The following is a 25484-nucleotide window of genomic DNA, read 5'->3' as shown; positions in this document are numbered from 1 at the left end:
AGACTGAGCCATTCAAGAGCCCTTGGCCCTGATGGCCTGTCCAATCGAGACTTTAAAACCAATCCGAGGCATTGGGCGGAAATACTCTATTCAATTTTCCAAAATATAATGATAACTCAACACATACCCAAGAGCTGGCATAAATCAATCATCATTCCCATTTTTAAGAAGGGAACCGCCAACTTCCTGGGAGCTAGTGACCGATAGCATTACGTGATGCCCCGGGCAAGTTATTTTCCAGGTTAATATTGCGAGATCTATCATTCTGGATCACTCAAAATAAACTCTTTCATCCACATCAGACAGGTTTTATTCCGGGCATGGGCACATCCATTCATCTTTTGTCCATAACTGTCATTCAACAACAGATCAACAAGTCCAAACAATCACTATTTATGGCATTTGTCGATTTCAAATCGACATTTGATTCGATCAGCAGGCATCTTATATTTCAAAAGTTATTAACAGCGGGTTGCCCCAATAACTTATTGAACTTGAACATACAACGACACATGCAAACATCTATCTTGTAAGGTTAAACTTGGATGGTAAGCTCTCTGCACCTACTGGAACTGAAAGTGGTTTGAAACAAGGATGCGTCCTTGCTTCAATAATATTACATTTTTTCATTTCTGACATGGGTCATCTTTTTCATCTATAATATCCAATCCCTCACGCCTGGGGTGACATCCGGTGGCCTGGCTCTTTCATGACGATGATTTGCTTTTACTGTCAAAAACATCCAAAGGTCTCCAAAGACTTCCTACTGCGTTGGAGGAATACACTGCTGCCAATTACCTGGTAATTAAAGTGGAAAATACCAGGATTCTGCCCAAAACATCAGCCAAATGAGGACAGCTACTCAATTTCAAATGGAAACTCATTGGGAATTAGCTTGCTGTTGTCCAACAATACAAATATCTAGGAATTTATGTAAGTAACCAATATACAGATGTCTCGTATTTAGCATTCTTGAGACAAAAATGCAAACAGTTATATCACAAGCATTGACCCTTAAACATACATTTGGGAAGTTCTCATATCCATCGATTATCTCCTTTTACTCTCAGATACCAAACCTCCAAAGACACAGCATTTTTGGACAGAATTGGGAGCCAAATTCTGGAGGAGGATTTTAGTTATCCCACAAAGCACACATATGTCTATAGTGAGATACAATTTAGGACTCTCCTCGATATATGCAGTGTATGGATGGAAGGTGTTGAGCCTACATAGAAAACTAATTATGGCTCCACAATCTGCCCTGCTTCTAGATGGACTTACCCTGTGCATGCATACATCTGATCATATATTTCCTTGTAAATGGTGCCTTGTAAGCGATATTCAATCAACACTACAGCTAAGTCAATGCCTAGTCTGGGATGCTGAGGAAAACCCTTATTGATGTATTTTTATATCCAGTTCAGTACTCTGGATGACAACCTTTGTATAACACCCCCCTCTTAGAATCCCCCTGACCCCACTGAGCCAAGAAGTAGGTTTGTTTTGCAAATTAAAAGGTTAATTTGAAAATTTAAACAATACATATATATATAACACACTTCTATAAATAAATTGATAATTGATATTACACTTGTGAATATGAGCAGTAGTCAGAAAGAGGTAACTTATGAATAGGAACAGAAGAATAAGGTGGGAGAGAATGCTTTATATGGTTCAAGGAAACGCAAGGTGGAATAAAATGCAGTACAGAAATAACTTGTTATGATTTTAGCAAAAGGTAATATGCTCACTTTTTCTTTTGACAATTCATCCCCCTCCCCCTATGCAAAACAAGAAATGGAAGGAGAGCACACAGTCTTCACGAATCCCAACAAATCACACTGTATAATGCAATACACACTTCCAGTTCTCCCAGCAAGCTTAGGGAAAACAGGGATGAGTTTTAAACACAGGCGAATTACTTTAATGTGGTTTGCAAGGAAGTGAAAAGGTGCTAAAATTGCTTTTAATTCCCTCTAGAGGTTCAGGGTAGGTGATGGCTACTTTATATTAGTTCAGGCTCACTTCAACAATACTCGATGAATGATTAACAGATTGCAAACGAATTTTAGCAAAGAGAAGCAAAAAGCTGCTGATTTCTACAGATGAAGAAATCAGGCCAAATCACGGTAAATTTCGAGAGTGCGTGTCTCACGATTACAGAACAAGTATAGGGAGTAGGAAGTCGGTTCTAGGTTCGTTGGAATGCCTAGATTCTAAGCTTTCAGATGGATGATTTAATAAAGGTAGATTTTCGGATTTAAAGTAAAACTCAAAATGACAGGTGACAGCTTGCAGCTGCAGAATTGACAGGTGACAGTTGTGCAACTTTAAAAATGACAGATGACACGATTTCTAGGAGGCTGTTCTAATTAGGTCCAAATAGCTTGAATTAGATTATTTTAACTAAGAGATTGGGTTCTGCACAGTTCTGGCGGATACTCACTCCTAATTTTGAAATGAATGGGCCTCGTCAAGGATCTGGTCAACTGGACTGGACTTCGGTTCTCTCTGCTCGGCGGGTCAATCAGGCACCGGCTCTGCTCACAGCAGTCTGGGTCTCTCTGGATCTCTGGCCTGGTCTCTGGCCATTGTTCTTGGCAAAGAATTCAAACATCTCGCCCGACTATGGAATACTTTGAAAATGATTTTAAGGATGCTGAGGCCTGCTGAGAAGAGTTCTCAATTTGTGGGTTTAGGCCCTTGCTTTAAGTTCTGAAGTAAAGTTCTGGTCTTTGGAGATTGATGGATGTGAAGTCTGGAGTCTCCCGGCAGAGCGTCCCGCAGAAAATGGAATTGAATCCTCTACCTGGGTTTCAGTGGCCCTTTTTATGTGTTTTGAAAATGGGTGTGTGCCTGGGCCTAGCTAAGCCTGCCCCTCTCACGTATCATTGGCCAAGCTTTCCTCTCTCCCTTGATTGGGGGGAAGAAATGGAGTGTCAGAGTGATGCTGTAGGTTCTATGGTCAGAGGAACCTCCCTTTGTCAAATTGCACACAAATCTATTTCTGATCCAAATACATATTTCCCATGTACACAGTTGTTTGACATCACATACACACATCATATATTACTAAAGATAGTCCCTGTCCCGACTCTGGCGTTTCTAGGAGCTTGCATTCAAAAATGGCAACTTATTTTCGATTTTAGTGGGTTTTGCAACATTGGTTTTTCATCAAAAATCATACAAAGGTACATTTCCCTTCCACATATATCCCAGTAACTTTCCATGTCTCTAGCTTAAACACATTGTGTACAATAATCATAATTAGCGGGGTTTTGCCCCAGAACATGGTACAAATTGGAGTTTGGACTCAAATCGTGAGGGCATTTTTCAAACTAAGACTCTCAAAGTTGTACATTCCTGTCATTTGGTTACAATAAATTATCACTGTTTCTATAAACTATATATGTGTTGCAATTCAACTCCCCAAAGTGTTTGGGTCCGCCTCCAGGAGTCTGGGTGGGTCAGTGATCACATGTCTCTCCTTGCTGGCAGAAGGCTGTTGACAGGAAACACTCAAAATTAACATACCCCATTCAACAGAAAGAGCCTTTTGTGTGGGCTCCAGCAGGCTGCCTGGAAGTCTCTCCTCAATCAATCAACTGGGTCATGTGATATCCTGCCTCCTGGGGTGGGAATCTCTGAGGTGTTAAGGTTTCCCAGCCTCTTGGCCTCTGGGAACAGCAGGTGGCTAAGGTTTCCAATTAACCAACAAGCTTTGAAGTCCCTGCCCCTCTTGCAACCCCTAAATACAGTTTCCCTGTCAGAGTTTAGACCGCTAGCACCACCTTGGGGAATTTGTCGATACTGCATCCATTTTTGAGTTGTCTTGAATTACTGCATTTCAATAGAGTGGTCTTTTTCTTGATAGTATAGGACCCTTGCTTAACATTGTTTTGATGGCATCCTTACAGCAGAGTGGTGATGTGGAACCCCCACAAGAAGGTTGTATCTTTGGAGTGGTCTTGTGCCAACTGCGCAGTTCTCCTATTCTGGCGTGAATGTGGGCGGCGATAGCTCATCCCCACATCCACCCAGTCTATTGATTCAACATGGGTCAAAACCCTTGACAGCCTCCTTGTGACTAGTGCAATGGAAGAGGCAGGGATAACAGCAGAGACACTCACTTCTAATCCCAGAAAAGCTAAGAACAAATTGTGGCATATAGACTGGATCTGGACCCTAGATCAATCTAAGCAGCTAAAGAACTACAAAGAAATCAAATACATATGTGAGAAGCTATGAGTAACTCAGCAATATCTATTCAAATGTCGAGCTCCACGCTATAGACAGATCTATTTAAGATTTCGATTTAATCTAATAAAAATCAAACAAATACTAGCACAACGCGGCCAAAAAAAAGAAGTAGAGAATTGCTGTTGTTTTTGCCTCACACCATTGTGCAAGGAGACCCTCTAACATTTGCTTACTGGGTGTCCCAATCTATTATCTAAGTGAATCTTGTTATTTAAATCCCATTTGATTATCTCACAATTTCCACAGCGCAGGACTTGCGGAATAGACATTATCACTTTATCACTCCAAAACTGCAGCGTTACAGATAGCTATAGCCACATTTATTGTGCAGATCGGAATTGAGGCTTGGAAATAGCAAAACTGTATCTTGGGAAACTATGTTCAATCCTGAAAAAGTCTTAATTCCTGACATGATAATGTTTATATTGAAGTTCGTAATTTTAAATGGTCGGATTTTTATTCATTTGTTTTGTAACATTAATTTGTAACATCTACAATATAATATATTTTTTTATTGACATATGTTGCTTTTACTTGTTAAATTGAAATTATCTTTGACTTTTGATGTAAATCACATGGAAATGGAAATGTGAGATTTTTTTTCTTTTGTCTTTTCTTGTTTTTTTCTATCTTTTTTAATTGAAAACTTGTTTGTCAACTGTATCAATTAAATAAAAAAAATAAATAAAGATAAAAGATATCCTGCATCTTTGCAAGACTCCTCTCAAACATGTATCTATTTTGTCTGCCTTATCGATAGTGCTAAAGTAAACCTAAACACGCCTTTCCAATCCCTCCAGTGTGTGGCGCAGATTGGAGTGCTCATCCACAAATTAGGCATACCCAATATCATGCATTATTTACTGTCCTGCAGTGTAGGTATTGAATGGCACCACCATTGCATAGTAAGGTGCCTTGCTATATTAAGTCACTTGTCTGCACTTCCCTAAAACTGATGGCAAAGAGTGCCTGAACCCATAAACAACCAACAGACAACCCATTTTGTCTGCGTGACCTGTCCCCTGGCATTTCTCCATGCCATGAAGAGGTTCAAAAAGCTACCTGTATGGATTTTGACGTGTTCCAACATGACAGGGGACTCCCTAAGGCATGCAAGCGCTCTCCTGGACCGTTTCAAGAACCACAGCGCCAGTGAAAGCTGGCACTCAGATTCAATGTTCCCAAACATCATGGAGGCACCCATAATCCATGAAAAACAAATTCGGTACACTGAAATGCTCACAAACTAAGGAAGGTATAGAGCTACAGGAATCTGCAGCCAGGGCAGTAGTTGCAGTCGTTCAAAGGTTTGTGTCCACCGCATTCTGTTGCACTTTGCCTCTCTGCCAGGTTGCCTGGATCCTTAAAAATGTGTTAACATAAGAACGATATCTGTTTTTATATACAACTTCATGCTGGGCCTCTGCCAGTGCTTAAAGAGGGCTGGGGCCTGCCGGGGCTGGGCCCCGGCAGTCTCCAAAAAGTGGGGCTGAGCCGGGGCCCTGCCGGGGCCCCGTTCCACCGCCAGCAACAATGGCAGGATGCATTATCCCGTCGCGGCCGCAGCCGCGACGGGAGAGGCGCCTGCCATGAAGTCAGGCGATGTGACAGAAGTGGCAGCCAACCACAGCGACGCTGTGCCTGGCTGCCACTTCCGTCAGTCATAGTAACTGCATCTGGTGACCCCTCGCGCGAGAGGTCACCAGAGGCAGTTACTGTCCCTTTGTTTCCCCAGGTCGCCGAGGCGTCTTTAACCCTCGGCAAACCTGGGGATTCCTCGACATATTTCGAGGTTTATAAAAGATGGCTTTGAAAGTACACATTTCAAGCCGTCTTTTATAAAGCTTTGCCGACGAACAATTTTGTCTGTAGTCAAAGCTTTATAAAAGACGGCTTGAATTGTGTACTTTCAAAGCCATCTTTTATAAACCCGAAATGTTTAAAAAAGATGGCCTGAAAACTAGGCAAATCGTAGGGTATGCACACAAATATATATAAAAGTTATATATTTGTGTGTGTACCTTACTATGGTGTGTGTACTATGCAAGCCATCTTTTCTAAACATAGAAATATTTCTATGTTTACAAAAGATGGCTTGCATAGTACACACACCATAGTAAGGTACACACACAAATATATAACTTTTATATATATTTGTGTGCGTACCCTACGGTTTGCCTAGATTTCAGGCCACGCCCCTCCCACAACCCACGCCCCCAAATGAGGGCCCCCTCGATTTCTTACCCCACTTAAAGCCCTGGCCTCTGCTACTTGTCAGTGTTCTAGGAAAGGCAATATCCTAACCCAAATCAATAGTCCTCATTCTAGGGACACTAACTTTAAACGGGCGCTTCACTAGTGGTTGTATGCAACCACATTCCTCATGCTGGTATGTCCCTTTTCAGATGTATTTCCACATTCCGCAGACTGAAGTATGGCTACATTCACACTTCAATTAGTTCAAAGTCAAATTTCACCATTTTCAACATGCCTAAAAGAAGCCACCTGACAAAGAAGAAAATCCATTGGAGACTAGCACACGCCACCCTCCTGAATCCCACCACATCCTGGTTAGACTGGCATTGGGATTTTCCTCAGTCTAATCATTATTTGTTTGGACTTTTCTCTCACAACTTTCCTAATATATTTTATCTGAACCAATCCCATTCAATCGCCTTTTTTAAAAAAAAAATTCTTTCCAACATACCATGAAAGCTATTTTCCCATCTACCTCCCCATCCATCTTCTATAGAACTACATGTCCCTGAAGACACAAGGTCTGCAACCTGTGGCTCTCCGTATTTTGACTACAGTATCCATGATCCCTCACCGTTAGCTATGCTGGCTAGGCTGATAGGAGTTGTTTTCCAAAACATCCGGAGTGTCATAGGTTGCAGACCGCTGCTGTAGTCTATGGTGTCAATTGTAGGTGGAGCGAAGTTATGAATACTGACCCAACCTTCCCCTTAGCTTTTTCTAATAATAATCTATGGCGGAACAAGCATGCAGCAGTAGTTTCAGTAAAGCCCACTGCACACACTGCTCAACGTAATTTATTCTCGAAGCCCACGAGAGTACGGATGCAACCCATGAGACCTTGGACCCTTGTGAGGCATCCAGCTTTGTGCCAGAAAACACATTTAGGCCAAATTCTAGGTGTTGAAATGTGTCAACGTATCAAAGGGGACTCCCGGGTTGAGCTGGATCCCTAACTGCTAAATTAAGTGTGAATAGAGACGGATTGATTGTGTGTTCATACACAATGTCCATGGGCCTTTGGTTTCTCAAATACTGAAGAATTACAGAGTATAACGATTATCTATTTGTCTTTGCAGAAATTAACTAATTAATCAAAAAGAATAAGGGTCTGCAACTTATAAGTTGTGATTAAAAACCTGCAAAGACATTTTTTCTCAATACATAATTGAGCGAACTGCTTCTTGACATTAGTGCATTTCACAGTGTGAGAGTGAGTGTGTATGTGTGTGCGCATGCATGTGGGTGCGTGTATTTGATATGTTAATGACATTATGATGGTTGGTAAAGTCAGAGGAGGCACAAGCATGTTCTGATATCCACTTCTGCATATAGAGCAACCAATAAAGGGGACTCAGAGCAAAGCCTGTATGCATTGAGTAATGAGCTCTTAAAAGTCAGAACATTGGCTAACTCTTGCAGGAAATGCCTATTTGTGTCATCTGTACAACAGTTCACATAATTGCCCCACCTGTTTATGTATGATTCTCCAGCTAACAGATTGCACATGATTTGTTATGTCAAGACCTTAGCACCCTTTGAAAGGGTGGGGATTTTTCTAGAAGACGCTTTGCAACCTTGGATTTTCACCATTGAGTACCGTACAGGAAATCAGAAACTGCTGGCACCTTTATGAGGCTATCCACAGAAGCTGTTATATTGACGGTAGAGGCATACAGAGTCCTCTCGCTTACCAGTATTAGCTTGTTAAAGTTGAATGTCTCAAAATCGCCTGCTTGTAAGTGTCCCCTAAATGCTGACTACTGAAATGTGTAGCACACTACCTGAAACACCAAGGTTCAAGTAGCAGTATCCCTAGGAAGGAAATGTAACCTCTATGTGCCTACTGCATTCGTTTGACTGGCATGGGATGAACGTTGCGGTCTCCATGTGCCCAAGCACCATAGGGGTAACTTACATACCTGGCAACATTTCTGGGGACTGTTGGGAAGCAACTACATGAATATACAGATAATCCTGCACAAGCGTGAACATTTCTGTCCCTAAGAATTAGTGTTCCACCTTGCCTCTTCACCAGTTTGCATACAACCTTGAAAATCACATATAAATACGCCATATAAACTCAGATTAGGACAATGATTGCATGCTAATGACATGCCCCCAAATTATTGCCCATTTGGAGGAAGCAATCATGACCCTTCCCAAGGTCATGCCATTGTGCAACTAAAGGGAATGTGAATGATTTTGGGTTGTTTCTCAAGATGAAATGCTTCGAATTTGGCCCATACCAGAGATTATAGACTCCATTTGATTATTCTGATTCACTGAGAGGAATGTATAATGGACTCCACGTGCTGATATTTTCTACAAAATGCTGATCTATTCAAGACTTCAAGCTGGATTAATTTGTATTGTCACTAGCCAAATCAATGTCTAGACACACTAACCCTAAATGAAATTTCCAACAGTAATTGGGGCCAGCCACCTTCTTCGTGTCAGCATCCCCCAAACCTCCTCACAAAGTAACTGGTCCCGACAAGAGTGGGTGGCATGAGCTGTGCAGCGGTACAATTACAATGCCCCTGATCTATAATAAAATGTCATGTTTATACTTTAATTGATGCTCTCTACTAAGCACTGTAATAATTAAGCAATATGCCCTGGGGCTGATAGTTAACGAAGGCCCTGGGGCATTACCTGAGTCGGTAATGCCCCCGCCGTGAGGGGCATATAGCTATTAGTACCCCGGCGCACAATATCTGCGTGACCGGGCCACTAAAAGCATTTTTTTCTGTCCCGAAACGCTGCTGGACAGAAAAATAAATAAATAAAAAGAAAGAAAACAACCAAGAAAATGGCCGCCGGGAAAGGGAAAAAGGAGTCCATGGCGGCCATCGGGAGCGGACATGCTGCGAACAGAAGTGTTCCCGGCTCATCCGTACCCGAAAGAAGACAGAGAATAAGGTAAGTCGGTTGGGAGGGGAGAAAAAAAAGGAGAAAAAAAGCCTACCTGGGTCGGCGCCGGGGGACGATGGAAACCTCCAGCCGTGTGGAGGCGTGAAGTGGGGATGGCCCCTCTCCGAGTCTCCACACGGCTGAAGGCTGCCATCGTCCCCCACAGGGGACAAAGGAGCAAGAAAGTAAGTGGGGTGGCGAGGGCAGGGAGGAGGAAGGAAAGGGGAAGGAAAAATAAATGCCTTACCTGAGTCCCCGGCTTGGAGTGAAGGCAGCCTCTCAGGAGCCTCCTCATTGGCTAAGGGGCTGCCACACTCTCCTGCCGGAGAAAATGGCAGTGGAATCCCGACCGAGCGATTCCGGCCGGGTAATGCCGCGGCAAGGGCCAATCAGAATGGTTCTTTCATTCTGATTGCGCCATCACCGGGTACTAATTAAACAATATACCCTGAGCGGCAGGGGCATTACCGACTCCAGTAATGCTCCAGGGCCCATAGTTATAGTCCCGAGTGAAGCGAGTTTGAATTTTGCTTTCGTTGGATTGAAAAATATATGATTAATTCATAAGTGGTACTTCCAAGTGCCTGAAAGGGTTGCCAGGACAGAATCATACATGCCAACCGTCCCGATTTAGGCGGGAGTCCTGATTTTTCAGTGAAAAATATTGCTATTTTTCATGCTCTCCTGCCTAAAATATCCTTATCCCCAATGCATTCCTATGGGAAAATGCATGTCTCGCGATTTCCTAGGGGAAATCTCCTTCCCAGGTATGTCACAATGTTGGCATGTATGCAGAATCTCCATATCATCCAAAACTTTATGCAAAAGAGGCCTTTCTGGGTTGTAGTACCACCTAAAATACTACTGTGGGGCCCACACAAAGTCTTTAGATATCAATTGTTGCATATGATCCATATAGTCCTGAAGATGGTGGTGTCATACTCTGTCCGCAACTTTCCTTACCTGTCTCTGGGGATGTTCAAGTCCACTGAAGATGTAAGGCCTATTCTCTCTGACAGCTTCTGTGCCACTGAGTAAATATACCCCCCAGGTAGATTAGTACAAACAGGGCAAATCTCCATGGAGAGGGCAATAATCCCAATTGGGTAGAAAATGAATCTAGGAAGAATCAGGTTGAAATCTGACTCTGTGATTGGTTGGATCAACACCAAATCAGTCTGAGGCCAAGGAAGGCATCTTTCAAATGGCAAGCAATTACACAAGAGAACCGCTCACAAAGAACAGGAAGGTGACGACCTAGAGACGATTAGAAACAGTGTGAAGACAGGGACAACAAGCAAACAGAGGGCTACGAAAGGACACATCACAACCATGTCAAGGCAGTTGCCTGAGGATTGCGACAAGACATACAGCAGTCCCACGTTCGAATAAGCCCTTCTGATCGGCCAGTGGAATGCAACTGAATGCAGCATAGGACGGCATATACATTTTGTCACTCGCCGTCCAGTAGTGGTTATCCTGGAGTAGGCCGGGAGCGCCACCTGGGCCACAGCAAGAGACCTGGTACATTGACAAAAACAACAGAAAGTCTTGATTCTAGTAGTGTCTGAGAGGTGAGTATTCCCCCTCCTCTATCCTTGGCCTTCTTAACTTGCTTTTGTCTTGCCTTTTATTGCTACAGGCAATGCTGACAGACAGGTGTTGCACAGACAATGATACAATGCTTTGGCGCAAAAGACTATTTGCTATTTGTCTTTTGCAAATGTTAGGATGTATGTGCTTCATTCCTATACCTTAGCCCTGAGGCCATTTCAGTGTGGATCTTAAAAGAGGAGAAGGACTGCACCTGCTGATCTTTTGTGTACCATGAATGGTGACTATTGGTGAAAATGAGTGTTAATGGGAGCCGTGGTTCAACAATGTGTTTTTTCTGTTAAAAACATTGGAAGGGGTTGCAGTGCCCAATAGACACCTCTGTGTCAATAATGGAATCATATTTTCCATAAAGACTAGGAATAATGAACATTGTTAATATATATCGGGCATAGGTGTTCAATTATTAGTGCAATTGTTGGGATCACAAACTATCAGATAACCACACTATGCCACCATCAGACAAAATGCTCAGAGCTACATGCAGAGGTCTGAAACAATACCCTCAACACAAATATTGCGGGCCAAAGCTGCACTTTAACATGGCCATGGGTAACATCTAAACACCCGCCCAGTGGTTTTAGGATTGTGTCCAAGAGAAAAGAGGAAGCATTAGTCCTGAAGGACATTGGAAACCCCCTTGCTATAAAGCCGGCTGACAGAGGCCACTCGCGTTGGAACTTAATCAATAGCCTCTTATGACTTTGAATATATGGATGCCATGATGGAAAGATCTAAGGAGCCAACCAAAGGGTGGCTAACTGGAAAACTGGTGACATGAAAGTGAAGACTGCCCCCACCCCAACCCCCCCCCCCCCCGGCTCCCCCTCCCCTACACCGATCCCATTAATCACGTGCCTGGTCCTATGAATCACTTAAACAGGCATGTGCTGGTGTTGCATATTGCTGGATATAACTGAACGATCAAAGCATGAACTGCTTACAGTCATGTTAAGATTCACATGTCTATTTTGGAAACAGTAATAAAGAAACAGTAAGTTATTTAGGAAAGTCGTTTTATAAAAGAAACGAGTTCCCTGTACAGAGAGCTCCAAGCGAGCTGGTCTTTTTCATTCATTTTGACGTGTTTTCTTTGATTACTCATGCACTTATTATGTTTTGTTTCAGTCTTCCAGGGAAATCCACTGCTACTGCCTCTTTTTTTCCGTTCTGCCTGCTCTGCTCGGCTTAAGTAATGAAATCAGATGCCGAGTTTCTTTCAATTACACTCCGTTCCTTGCTTTACTTTTCACCCACAGAATACGTGTATTTTGCTTGCAGAACTGTGTGACTAATGGGCTTGTCAATCCATTGTGTGGCTTTGCAAATATGTGTTTGGCAAGAATGCGACTTTGTCATCAATCAATGCACGACTCTGTAATTTCCTTAAACTCTCAAAAGTTGTGAGCATTGTAATTCCACTAAAATGCTATGACAGAGATGGATTGAAAGTGTACTCCATGCCAAGGTTATTTCTTAATTTATATTTACCATTAGACTGGAAATGTGTAAATAGTAGATTTTTGGTAATAGGCTGTAAAACCTGGTTTATACAGACCATAGCTTTTATTTTTAACAACTCGTTTCGATTTCTTTTTTAAAGGAACCCAAGAAGTGTTCAGATTCCAGACCTTTCCAGACCCGTAGTTTAAAGACTGGAACCATTTTATTATGTTTGGTCTTTTGTTAGAATCAAGTTCAGGAGCCTGACGGCAAATTCGGTCCAGGTGGATAACGCAACAGGGTGAACGCTGCCCTCTAGCAGGGGGCCAGAGAGCATTTCACAAGTGAGAACCCTGGCAGGTCCCACTGAGCACTTCACTCGTGTGAGGTTGTTGACCGCATTATACATGTGGGCAATAACAGGGGCTCTCATAGTCTTAGAAGCAGCATGTGGCCCATTCTTTTGCCCTGGCCTGATGCTGGAACCGGTTACCATCCGGCAATACAGGGGCATGTAGCTAGGACTTTGTATTCTTGTCCACTAAAGATTCCTAATTCCACTGGGCCGGGGGGGGGAACCACACTTCAGCCGTCTCCCTCAGAGACCGGCTGAAAGGGAAATTGTGTCAGGCAACCTCCTGTAAATGGCATATTTACAGAAGTGGGCTACTAACCTGAGTTCCTAAATGGAAATAAACATACCAATGGGGATAATGTATTATCTTTCCAAACCTGATTGCAAATGTATAACTCGTAGAACTGTGTGACATAGCTACCTAACCCAGCTTCCCTCCATTATGGAGGAAACTGCAGTCCTCATCCACCCAGAACAAGGAAGGAGAGGTTGGGAAAAATACTAACACTGGACGAATTAGGCCTGCTGCCAGTCCTGCTCTCCGTTAAAACGTCTTTCCTTTGAACAACAACATAAACAACCTTCTGTGCAGCAATATATATGTATTCTGTATCGGGGCAGGTTCCACCCCAATCCGCATTGGTAGGAACTCGAGGAGATCTCTTGGGAAGGAATTAACTGGGCTGGTGACCCCAATAGTACTGTAAGGGAGTTGCAGTCCACCTTGTTTCCTATTTGCATATGGACATATAACTTGTGTCAGACATCATTCCTGCCCATAGTCGTATCCCTATAACACTTAAAGAGTTCTTGGTGGGTGCACCTGAGGGAAAGATTAAATGCAGAGTAATACTACCTAAATTGAAAGTGGGAGTCACTAAAAGTTGCTATGTTTTCCCTTTGATTAAACTGTTTGTAGAAATATGGTAGGTACAACCATTTGTAAGAGACAGCATCTAACACAGGACATGGAGAATGCCACAGTGCAAAGCTATGGGCATCAAAAGGACAAGGAAATGTTATTGATGCTTCATCAGTCACGTGTTTCCTCCAGGGATGCACTGAAAGCAAAATAACTGCCCCAGCTGCAATGGGACATTGTCACATCCAAAAATGTCAATTCCCAGATGTCTGAAATGACCAGCAAGAGATCCATGCATGTGCTAGTAAAATATTCCATTTGAAGATATGAGAATTAAATGAATAATCCTGTGATTCCCAAGAAGGTTGCTCGGTTTTCAAGTGATATACAAATAACAACATGTAACTGTATTTCCATACATTCAAAATCGTTCGCTAATGTAGTGTTTTATTTCTCCAACAACTGCAAAATTGTTTCTACAAAGCCATACTGACACAAACGAATATATTGTATATGCACATGATTTGAATAATAGCCATATGGTGTGTGATTTGAAATACATGCGTATTCATTTATATATTCTATTGTGCTGACTTCAAGTTGACTTGGTTCTGAAATCGGAGCAAGCTAGCTAAACCCTGGGAAATTGCTGAAGGATTACTATGACCAAATAGACTTAAACATTCCAGTATATTTGTCTCATAAAAAAAGACATACATTTATTCCGAGCTTCGAAGGCAAAGGCAAATGCACTGCTTAAAACTGAAATGGCATTGTGAACCCTGCCTCTTACTAAACCGTGCCACATATCCATGCAATGCAGAGAACAAAGAGGCCTGCCATATAGATAACCCTCCTCCTAAACGTTGGTTTACTTGAGTCATGGGGCTGCAGCATGATAGGTTATTCACAGGACATGTCTGCACTCATATAAGGCTGGTTAAATTCTGGTGGAGTACCCATGCAATGCAGAGAACAAAGAGGTCTGCCATATAGATAACCCCCCCTTCTAAACGTCTGTTTACTTGAGTCATGGGGCTGCAGCATGATATGTTATTCACAGGACATGTCTGCACTCATACAAGGCTGGTTAAATTCTGGTGGAGCACCCATGCACCCAAGAAGAAATACAGAGGAAATCTGAAGTGTATTTGTTACATCAAGTTAAATAAGCATCTTTATGTTATGATTCATTATTTTTGCAAAAGAAAATATATTCATTACCCCCGAATTATCAGACCTATGAACATGAAACTTCAAACATCAAAACCTCCTTGTTCGTTTGGTACCATATTAGAACTTGGCACAAATTAGAAATGGTTAAAATGAGAAGTAATCATTGAAATATGAAGGCATATGCCAGGTAGACATGTCGAAACTGCATCCACAAGCACAGAAATCTGTGGTTTCGATTCAATTGAATTAGCATGTTCCTGTCAGTCATGACCTAGAAAGAAACAAAAAAGCATTCAGCAGTGAAGGAGTGAGATCACCCATTCCTTTTTGGCCCATGTCAAAAGTATAGAAATTGTGGTAAACCGATGGGGAATAAGGGTGTCTATTTATGGGAAAGTCTGATTATGGACCCAGCCAATGAAAGGACTAAACCAAATAAAATATGCAGCATAAGAAAGAAACATGGTTAGAATATGTGATAATAAATCAGGCTTACATCTTTACAATACATTGCACAAACTAACCTGAGAAGTAGGTGCTGGAGTATGAGTATCAAACAATTCATAATTTAGATGTATCTGCAAAAACCTTCTGAAAAATCTTCTGGAAACATCTCTGGGATATGCGTTCCAATTGAGTGCAAGAAGAATAGAATATGGTTAATAATTCCTTGAATAATGCATGCACTTTTGACTCATTGCACATAAACATGTTTATATTAAAACTTTAGCCCATTCCAAGATGGCGTGCATAATAGGGTTTACTCACTTGTGGGTGTCGTAGTGCGTTATTTACTTTCGGTAAGGTCGTTCTTCTAGCATCGCATGCATTGTGCCATCGTATGTGCAGTCATTGCAACATCCGTGCATGTGATGTTTCATTTATAACTTAGTACCGACCAACATGGTTATATCCTCATAGTAGCCTAGTTATCGCAAGATGGCGCACATAATCTGGTGTTGTACACTGGCGTGCTGGTAGCCTAGTGCACTAGTGATTTTGAACTTTGTTGCACTTCTGGTATGGCACGCACCATCGTAGAGCATGTGAAGCTGACGCAACGTTAGCGTTCTGGACTCAAGAGGTAAGGGCACTGATGTGGTAGCTACTATTGGGTTAAGTTCAACCTTTAGTCTTGGGTGCAATAAAATGCTCCATACGTTCTTTTCACAGCCTATGAGGCATGCGAGCAACAGAATCTACTCGGAAGATGATACGCGGTTGGCAGCATAGACAAATGAATCACAGGAGAGCCTTTAGGAACGTTTTGGAGAAACCAGCATAGGAGTAGGTTATAACGTATTAATGACTTGCATTATGAAAGTAGTGGTAGCAATATCAGAAGGTAATCTCGTGGTGACTCTCTTGGTTTGGGCAGATTTCAGCAACAGCAAGATAAAGTAACACCAGCCCAGGAAAAAGTGAATCTAATAATTCATGGCATGTGCTTCATCACAATAAAGGGTGGTGGTGGCACTGTGCATTGGCACTCCTTTCACCTGTATGGTTTTACGTTGCCACTGGCTCTGATACGTTTGTATCTGGATTCTTTCCGAGTTGAATTGCTGATCGGGTGCAAGCAATACATCTATGTTTTCAGGTATACATAAAATAAAGAAGGTATTGTAAGGTACTCTCTAAGGAACCACATCTATATGACCTGCGAGTGTCTATCTGAGGTGGGAAACTTGGTGGTTATGTGGGTTTTTCATTCCTGAGACTTTACGCCACCGTATATAACTCATCGGAATCCACTTTCTGTTAATTATTATCCACTATACACTACATGGTGAGCGACATGTGCAATTCCTTTTGTGGACCAATGTAAAACAGCACGCAAATGTCATATGGTCCATATTTTCGTAGGTGAACTACATGCAAACACAAAAACAATCAAAACGACACGGAGGCAGACATACATGAGTTAGTGGTTGCAGTCCTCTTTGTACTATCTATATTTTAACTACCTATTGTTTTTAGATGCAGGCACTTCCAACCAGCACTTAGGTCTGAAAACGTTCACACATATCTCAGCAGCTGCAGTTATATTCAAATGATGTCATGCTAATGGTCATACAGCGAAAAAGACGAATCCACCAAATGTAATTGGAATTACCGCTGTGTTTCTTTGAAGCTGTAGCAGTCAGGAATGCAAAATGTGTGTTTGGTAATGGACTCTCATGTACATGGGAGTCTGCCAGTGAACACTGATGTAGCAATTCTTGTTTTGTCCTGGGAGTGGAAGAGGTTGTGAAATATACCACACGTGCAGCACACAGATGATCATTGTAAATGCTGAGGAGGTTGAGAGAGGGCATCAGATCTCATGCCCAATCAAGCCTTGGCCTTTCTACTGGCACTCTGAACTAATAAAAGCACAACACCCTTTGATGACAAGTTTAGTAAGTATTGCATTAAAGGTATAGTAGACCAGATTATAAATCCCAGCATAGCCTTTGTAAAGTATGACAGAGCTGCAGAAAAGTGATATTACTAGCCTATTTGATTACAGCAAGCTGCTAAGAATTATGTACTTTTTCCATTAAAGGAATTGCTGCCCTGCTTGAAAAGTGCCCATACCATCCCATTAAAACATTGCCATATTTGCTGAGAAATGCTGGTACTGTTCCATTAAATATATTGCAGATTATCTGAGATGCCGTTAGTAGCACAGCAGTGATGTGTTGGTAATACACAATAGAAGCCTATTAGTGCTATTAAGAAGTGCTGACAATTCCCAATGAAAACTCCTGAACATAAGTTTCTTTATTACCTTATTAAAATGTAGTAGACATGCTGGAAAGTGTTAAACAATGTCCCCAGGAAATCAAAAAAGTAGACTCAGCATAAAGTATTCTAACACTTGTTACATTCAGTGTGTGAGGATACTTAGTGTGAGAAGGATGTCGTTCCCACTGGTCTCTGGATTTCTTGAGGTATCCATCATTAACCACCAGACGGCAGACAGAAAAGCACCTACATTTAAGATTGAGAACCACTCCTCACCTCCGTTTTACTCCTATGTTTAATTCACGGTTTTCTCTTCCCCTATCCTCGTTTCATAGAACTGTCAGACTCAAATCTCAAAAACAAGGCAAATTCACTTGCGGAGACCAATAGCCACACCGAATGTAGGAGTTTCGGATACTGTGAGCACTAGTTAGCAGCTCTGTTCTAGGCACAACTTTTCCCTGTTCACATTTGTTTTTCGAGTACCATGGGCACACATGCACTTCTCAAACCCATATCTACCAATTGTAAAAGATGGCTTTAGTAACTCGCAAAGTCTCCTGGAAGATTCAAGCGTCTTGGTTTTTCACAAAAAAAACTGTGCAAGGCATGTCATGGTCTTCAATGAGTAGATTGTTCAGTGTTTAGACAGGCCGATAAATTAATATTAAAACAGATAGATTTGTTTGATTGAATGCACCAATCGTTAAAGGGGGAAACACTATCCGGCGTCCCTCTCTCAACTTTTCTGGGCTTACCACTCCCTAGCCCAGGGGTTCTCAAATCCTAGAGTTGTCAGGGAGTGATCTTTAACTTCTGCTATAGAGGGCGTGCTGGTAATGAGGGTCAAAAGGCTTCCTGAGGGGATTTTCTAGAGATGGCCTAACATAACAATCCCTAGGATTGTCAATGTGGCCTATTTAGAAATGCAGAAATATCAGATTCTCCTGTTCATTCTCACCCTCAGTGTCTCCCTATCACACATCTCCCTCTTACTACCTCCTTCTGTTATTCCATCATCTCCTCTCCCTTTTTTTTTCACTGCAGTCTTCACATACACTCTTGCACTCTCTCCATCCCCTCCCACATTTCATTCTTTCGCTAATTTCCCATACACCTCTCCCTCTCTATCTCTTTCTTACTTTCTCAATCAAACTTCACAGAGTCCATCTGAGATAAACAGGTGAGAAGCTTCAAAAACCCCTCAAAGACTTTCCCCCTCTTCCAGCATGTTTTTATGCAGTCTTCGATGGTGTGGTAGCAGCCAGGGGCTCAGGCTACTCGTTCTCCCAGTGGCACTCCTCAGGTACATGTGGGATTTGTTGCCAATTTGGTTTGGAGGGGTTCTTTTAGTCTTTCCAGTCGGCCTGCAGTCTCTTCTCAAGTAGTTGGAAAGTTGGTTGTTGGAAGGGAAATCCCTTGGCAGTTCTTGATTCAGTTCTCCTTACTCTAGTCTGGGGTTTCTTGGTCGCTCTGAAGTGCCTTCTGGGAGTTGTACTGAAACTAAAAAAAGATAACACAGGCCAGGCAGAGTACTGGGAGGCATTAGGTGACAAAGAGCTGTACCACTGATGACATTCGTGGCACATGGGGGTCCTGGTACTGGGCCCACACAACTCCCGCTCCCCAATATGGTACTGATGGGAATGTTGGAGAATCTTAATGAATCTAACTACCTTACTGAAAATTGTAAAGTAGATGGAGTCTGCAAGGTTATTTCTTTAGTTCTATTTTTTAACTGTGAAAAGTGGTTCCTAAAGAAACTTTTTTTAAATGTTTTTCTATTTTATTTTGATTTTATTTTGCAGGAGAGGCCAGAAAGTAAGGTGGGAAGGGTAATGATGGTAAGGGCACCAACCATACATATGAAGGGGCAGGTGGATAGAGTAATATGTTGTGTGAGTGCTACATGTAAGGTAGAGGGCAGTGTTTCTCATGCTCCTTGTGTATAGCTTCAAAAGCACTTCAGAATTGCTCCCCCCTGAAGAGAGGTGTGTTGTAGTATATACAGAGGACTGTTGTCTTTGAAAGATATGGATCAACAGCCTCGTTTATCACTTGTAAGGTAGCTGCTGGGATTTTGTGTCCCACAGAAGTAGGCTTTGTGGTTACAATATTGGTTGAGGAAGATGAGGTGGATGAAGACAGCCTACTACTTTCTAAGAAAGGAACAACCTATCTGAGAGCATTGCAATGGTTGGAGTTGGTGTGACGGCGCATGGATGTGGTCCCCTTGGAGTACTGTCCAGGTAGTCCATGTCTGAGTACAACATTGCACTCAGCGCATTTCACTTTGGTAGCTTTAGCCTTTGGTACATTCCCAACAGTGGTAAAGAACTGCCACACCCATGGTTCTCTCTGGGTGCTAGAGGTAGGCACATCCTCTACTTCATCTTCTTGGTCCTCTCCATTGTCTTTTGAGGTACTGCAGTTTTTTGTTTTGTAGGTCCTCCAGCTACTGGTGGTGCTGGTGGTGGCTCTTGGGGAGGAGGGATGGCACTAGCTGATGCCATTTCTAAGATAAATAACAGTTTTCCTAATATTCTTCCAAGTATGTGCTGTATGCTAGATTGTTGGCGGATAATGAGTAAAAATAAGTGTAGGAGCTGTGCAAGTGTACATTTTGAGCTTCAAAGTTCCTAGGTTAGCAGAAAATGCAGTTCCAAACTGTTCACAAAGCACAGACCCGTTCATTAAGTGTGAACGCTTTTGTAAACATGTCATCATGCCACGTGCCAGAACGTGGTCACGTGACACCGTCCGAAAAGTCTGCAATGACATCAGACATTCGCAAACACTGGAAAAAGTTGCAAAATGTGTATAGAAGTGTTACAAATTATGCTAGAAGTTGGGGAATGGCAGTGTTTTAAGGTGAAACCTTCTAAATTGGAGAACATTTTTGCAATATTGGGGGTCATTTTGAGCCCAATAAGGGCCTGGAATGGGTTGGAGAGTGGAAATAGGTTGATAGGGAGCTGTTTTTATAGGTGAAAAAAAAGCAGGGATGCCGTCGAGTAATATGGTAATTAAGCTGGAATCTCTGGTTCTTTTTCTGTGAATATAAAAGTATAATCTGTTACACAGGATAGTTTAAAACATTTCATTGCATACAATTGTACATATAGATTTACTTTTTTGACCCTCATAAATAGTACATTCTATGTACTATGTTTGGTACAACATAAGTGTGTGGTACACTGTTGTTGTAGTGAAATGAAATAATCATTGGGTCTTTGGAAAAACAATCCATAGTCGGTTAAAAAAACCCTACTGTAATTACATACAGTTTTTGGCCGTTACATAGTTTTAAAGAATGTATATGTTACAGAATATGTGTTAGCATGGATATATTGTGTGAGTTCAAGTGTGAAAGGATGTTTGTTTGAAGTGTGTTGTAATTAAGTGTATGTTTAAAGTAGTTAGAAACCCGTTAACGTATTGTAACTATATTGGAGTTTACAAGATGTTTTGCAGTAACAATAACTGTGATGGCATATTTTAAGTGTATTACAATGAAAAGACTTTTTAAAGTAGTTAGATACCCGGTGGCGTATTCTAATCGTATTGGATTTTAAAATTACTTTTGTAGTATGATGGATGTAGTTAGATACCTGTTTGCATATTCTAACTGTTTTGGATTTTAAAATTACTATTGCAGTATTACTGATGTGGTTAGATACCCGTTGGCATATTCTGTGTATTGTACTATACTTTAGTGAGTACATTTGGGTTGAAGGAATATTATGTAGGTGTATCTTAGATTTGCTTCTAACCTATGTTTTGGAGTAACGCACGTGTTGTTACGTTCATCCCAGCCTTTTATGATATATGCCATATAGTGGCCTGAAGTGGTTGTGGCAGCAGTGTTGTAGATTATGCCTACTGTTGTGAAGGTGTTCTTTCCAAGAGACACTTGGCTATGTGTGAAGCGAGTAAGCTTACAGTTATGTTTGGTACCATCTGCATTGTACCTTAGAAGCATTAGTATTACATATTGGCCATGTGCGTTTATTTGTATGCTGGAACGATTGTCTGAATTGCAAAAAGGGCACAGTATGCCATGATTTGCATTCTGCACAAGCTGCTGAAATGCAATGGATTCACAATGTTGTATGGATACATACATACATTTTTAATTGAGGATGTACTCTTGTGAAACATGGTTGCAGAGAGTGCATGTATTTTTCCACGTGTATGAAATATGGAGGATTTCATTAATAGGGATGTTTTTGGTGTCTAGCACTTATAGTAAGTACATTAGGAATTCTTGTGGATCTTCCTGTGTGTTTATGGTGAATTTGACCATTCCTGTACAGTAGTCCAATTCTTGCCTTATACCTGAGACACTGCAATTGCTGTCAGTATTATTTGCGGAATTTCTATGAAGGATGAACATTTGCAAACACAACTGGTCTGAGACGTTTAAGTAAATGCTGTGAGCAATCTGTGGCAAGTGGAAGAGAAGATAGATTGCTACATTTGCATAACAATTTACTCCAGTTGTGTTGGTGAATTTAAATGAACTAGAGTGTTGTGCCTCTGTATACTATGATGGGCCTGCAGTTGTTTTTTTAGAAGAAACATGTGTCTCTTTGTCTTCTGAAGGATGTGCAGTTGTTTTTTGGAGCACAGAGTTTTGTGGTTGTTCTATTTGATGCAGCAGCAGTTCTTTGTTTTTTCAGCGGTATTGCTGGGTGATCTGCTATATGTTCTGTTTGTATTCATTTTCTTTTTAAAGATTTTCTTTTTTGAGGCACAGGGTACATATCTAGATGTGGGTGTACAGTGCTTGTAGCCTGTTGAATTCTAGGATGCAAGGAATGTCAGTGTTGATTTTGTTTGCATCAAAGTTAACTAGGAATTAAGCATCGAGTGTATGGTGACATGAAAGTGCTACATAAGTCATACCTTCTTTGAAGACTGTGCTGCCAATGTCACTCAATGCATGATCTAGGGTTAGAACCTGTGATTTGTGAATAGTGACAGCATATGCAAGATATAGAGAGATTTGTTCTCTGCATATATATATGTCTTTGAAGGAAACACGCTATTGTGCTGCCTTTTTTACCTTATACATGTTTGTCAAAGTGGATGTTGACAAACTGAATGTTGTTGTCATATTGATATGTTTGGAAGCCAACATCTGTACCAATTATTCCACTGACTAAACCTTGTTCTGTCAAAGTTCAGTTTCAGAATTACTCTGCATTTTAGACACATAGTTAATAATTTTTCTTATCCAGATGTATTGGAGATACATTTGCTAAACTATTTAATTGTGCTGTTGCTTGTTGACACATGGGGCATGTCATGCTATGCACTTCTAGTTTGTCTGTGGAGCTGATATGCAGTATGGGTTGCATTTATTTTTTCAACATTGTATCATTGAACTGGCTACAGCTTGCAAGGGTTGGCATTAAGCAGATGCATTTTATATTTTGTTGAGTTAATTGTTCTGTGACATCATGGTCAGAAGTGTTTTGCCCTTATAGCTTGTGGATTAGTCAAGTTCTTAAGATGGATTTTGTATCTTTAGTAAGCAGACCAGTTCTAAAGCGTTTTAAAATGTTATCATAGCTGAGATCTGCAGACTGAAGCATGTTTTAAGTTAGTACTCTGTAGTGAAAATGATCCCAAAGATGTATGTTTCCAATGCTGCCGAATATGTTATGGTATTGTTTGTGCCCTCATGTTTTGACATTTTACTGGTGTTAATTGTTGGAGGTCTCCGAAAACAATCATGTGATTTCCTTAAAACAGTTCTTCATTGTCGATATTTAGGACTTCTTGCATTATTTGATTAATAAAAGCCAACATGAGTTTGGAAAACATGCTTACTTCATTTATCAGAAGCACTTTTATTTCTTTCTGAATTCTGTGTACTTCTGTAGCAGCTTCTGCTGACAATTTGTAGTATTCTAATTCGTTTTGGTGTTCTACTGGGAGGAGCAGTAGTTGGGGTAAAGTTACACCTCCTATTTTGTAAGCAGCTTAACCTGTGTGGGCTGTTAAAACAGCTGAAAGGTTGCTGTTTTTTAAGTCTTGTAGAAATGTGATGATTATTTTAATTAAGAATGTTTTGCCAGATGCAGCTTTCCCACTTACATACAGGAGCAGCGTTTTATAATTTTTATAGCTACACGTTTTAGTTTTGTGTATAAAATAATGTGAATACTGTGTCGGAAGCTTCCTCTTTCCGATCCTTGTGAGGTGCGGCTTGACATGCTTGCGCTCCTGTTGTCGTTCCCTTACACTAATGTTTTTTGGTGTGGGGAGCGGTGTGCAGAGAGTCGGCAGTGAGAAGAAGAAGCAGAACTACGTTTTCATCTTTTGGTCTGCAGCTGGCGCCGTGCGGCTTTGGGCTGCGTCGCAGGTGGACGGCCACTGGTGGAACTGTCAGTGGTGCATAACTCTGAGCAGTGAGTTGCGAACGAAGAGGCGACTTTATTTTGCTTACGGCACACCCCGCAGAGCTGGTCGCATTGCCGCACATTTGTAAAACAGTGGGATTGGGCTGGTCAGGGAGTTCCTGTGAGCCCGAGCTGGGTTAGGCAAGGGTCTGATCTGGCCACTGCAACATTTAGCTGGGGCGATTAGTTACTGTCTATTGTGCTTCTAATTGCCTTTTTTTTATCTCCCTTGTTCCCCTCCCTTTCTGCCTGGTCGAGCTCTGAAACACTTGTGTACGAGCGCGATATAAATAAAATATCATTTCATTTCATTTGTCTTACATGTAATGTGCTGAAATAAGCATAATTAGTACTTGCTCCGGATGGACAAGCTAGAGTAGCAGACGGGGAGACTGCTGGAGTGGAGTGACTCCCTTTATCCCCGCAACCACATTGAAACAGGCTAATACTTCCACCATAACCAACTACTGCAGTTTATGTTAGTACCTCTTTGGTCCTGACTGCCACATTATAAAGCTCAAAGAAAGCATTGGCGGAAAACGCTGACACATTTATATAGAGTCATTTTATAATTGCTGTGGTTCCTGACATAGAACAATCTAAGAGAAAAATGAGTACCAGTACCTCAGGATTGAATTATAACTTGCGCAGAATGCATGGAGAAGTACTGCGGTGGGACCGGGTAATAAGGGCAGTAAAGGCAAAACTAAAAAACCTGCCCCAGCAGCCATGGGTGCTATTACCTCCTATTTCCAGCCCAATCAGCCTGTAGAGCAAAATCTGACAGTACTGGAAACTGTGGAACTAACCACTGTCCCTGGCAGCAACTCACAGGACAAGTCTAATGAGGGTGAGATAGACAATAACTCACTCCTGGAGATGTGTCTCTCAATGCAAAGACAAATGACCTTTGCTATGCCTAAGCATTGGTTGATCGCACACTGAATGATTCATCACCAAATTTGGCGCAACCGCCGAATGCATCGGAAGGGCTATCTGTCTCACCAAATTTGGAGGTACATGCAGACCATTCAGCAATGGAACCATCTATTGACTCTTACTCCATGCTGGATGTGTTAAGGTAGTTACAATCTTCAGTTGCGTGATTGCAATTCGCACTTAAGATACTATTAAAAATATGTGGACAAATTCTGGAGAACACTATGAATTTGACTCCTGTAAATGCAGCAAATTGCAATTTGACAGATGAGGCAGAGATTAACTTGGCCATGGCTGTCGGGCTTGCTGCGGCTGAGTAGAATGAGATTCCTATTCAGGAAATTAATGTGTCCAAAAACTCAGAGATTTTTTTTCTCGTAAACAGCAGAGACTGGCAAGAAGGGTGGCCATGAGTAAGCGTCCGTGTGCCAAGGCCTCTCCATTACCTGCGACTGCTTTACCTGGTAAGCCTACGAAAAAAAGTACGAAAAAAGAGACACAGGCTAAAAGCTTAAACAAG

The sequence above is a fragment of the Ambystoma mexicanum genome, chromosome 1p (assembly GCF_040938575.1).
Source record: "Ambystoma mexicanum isolate Mex_15411 chromosome 1p, UKY_AmexF1_1, whole genome shotgun sequence".
In the NCBI taxonomy this organism is placed as follows: domain Eukaryota; kingdom Metazoa; phylum Chordata; class Amphibia; order Caudata; family Ambystomatidae; genus Ambystoma; species Ambystoma mexicanum.
Note: the sequence above shows the minus strand (reverse complement) of the source record.